Source organism: Dromaius novaehollandiae, chromosome 7, assembly GCF_036370855.1.
Source record: "Dromaius novaehollandiae isolate bDroNov1 chromosome 7, bDroNov1.hap1, whole genome shotgun sequence".
NCBI lineage: Eukaryota > Metazoa > Chordata > Aves > Casuariiformes > Dromaiidae > Dromaius > Dromaius novaehollandiae.
In genome coordinates, this window is record NC_088104.1 from 37,299,363 (window position 1) to 37,301,234 (window position 1,872).

Genomic DNA, 1,872 nt, shown 5'->3' on the forward strand with positions numbered 1-1,872 from the left:
CCGCCGCCGCGGCTCCTCCCCGCCCCGCGCGGCCGGGCGCCGCCAGCCACGGCCGCCGCCGCCCGCCAGAACCTTCTGGAAGCCGCCGCGCGGCCCGCGACCGGGAAACCCTTCCCATACGTACACACACATACATATAAAAGACGAGGCAGAGCGCTAAGGAAGCTGCCCCGCCGATGGAGTAACGCCCGTGGCGGGCGCTGCCTCACCAGACAGGCCGCTGCCAGCCCACGGAGCCCTGTGCTGTCTCTGCTGGCGTGGGTCGCCCCCGCGATAGCTGCCGAGCGGGAGTCGGCGGCAGGGAAGGCGTTAAACGTGACACCAAGCCACGTAGCTCAGGGGAGGACGAGCTCTCCCAGGCGAGGCCTGCAAGGCAGGGACGCCCGGCACCCTTGGGAAGAGCTCGGTGCAAATTTAGGAATGTGGCAGAAACCACAGATGAGAACTGAAAGCAAGGCACAGCGTGAACAGTGTAGAGGGTTATAAATACTTAATCCCATTGCAAACACCACTGCTGCCAGCAAGTGAAAGCATGGTTTTAACAGCAGGGAGGTGAGCTTTACAGCTGTAAGGCTATAGTTTTAAATTCTAGTGTAAAACCTGAGTGTAATTCCTAGCTCTACCCATTTTCCATACAATCCTGCAGTAAAAGTGACACAAGTCACAAGCTGCCTGTCTACCCCTATGCACAGGGTACACACCTGAAATATGCAGGCTAAGAAACAGTAACACTACTTCTCTCCATACACTTTATTCACTGTGGTTACAGATAGGTAGGCATTCAGAGTACAGGTTACATTTGTGCAGCATCTCCATTGCTAGTCTAAATTCAGCCTATCGGAACTACAAAAGTACATTAACAAAAGTCACGCATTTCTTTTGTTACAGCCCTAATCCAACACACAGCACCCTTAAAGCACAGCAAAAAAGAAAAAAAAAATTAAGACTAAATATACATACATAGGCTTCTTCTCACAGAGCTCACAGTAATCCTTACTACTACAGCCAGTGCTGAAACTACTTTACTTCCCCTAATAACCTTGGTTAACTCTTAGGTGTTTTATAACTTCTCTAATTGCCCCCATCTGCAAGTAATCTCAATCACCTGAATTCAATAAAATTCACCTCTATTCATTCAACTTGCTGCTAATCAATTTATCCAGTGTTGCCTGTAAAGTGTGGGTGTTAGGAGCTGGTGGTGTGTTTTCTGAGTGCCACCAGCCCACCCAGTCTGTGTAAAGCCTCTTCACTCTGCCAAGCAATTTTCCTGTAAAAATGGGACTTTGATCTGAGAACAATCCATAATCTCGTAATGCCAGTGCATTTGTTCAAGAGTGGCTAGGACTAGCAGTGTTAATACACCGTGCCAAGGCAAAGAAGGTAAATCATGTTTGATCTATAATTTGTTTTTGGAGACAGTAACCCCTCGACCCACTGCTGGGAGAAGCAGTGCTCTAACAGCGAGAGGCTGGCAGGCAGCCGGGCCAAGCCACTGCCTGCAGGCTTGGGTGCCAGGCTGAGGGCTGCCAGCGGCGTGGCAGGAACAGCGCCCACCCCCGTTTTGGGGGGAACAGACAGCACCGCAGCTGCGTGACTGGCTGGGGCTAGGCCTGCTTCGGCCTCCCGTCAGGCAGAGGGTCACCGGGCCGGCGGCAGGGCTTGGCGCTGGGGCACGAGCCTGCCTCCCCTCGAGGCTACGGATTCCGGCCGTTTCCGCGCCCGTTTTGTCAGGGCGGGGATCAAACGCCGACGCCCGGCAGGGCCCGGCGCCGCTGGGGTGGGGGGGGAGGAAGGGGGGAGGAGAGGCTCCCGCCCCTTCCACGTCGCCCGCGAGAAACGCGACCCCCGCTGCCCCGCCCTTTCCCCCCCCTC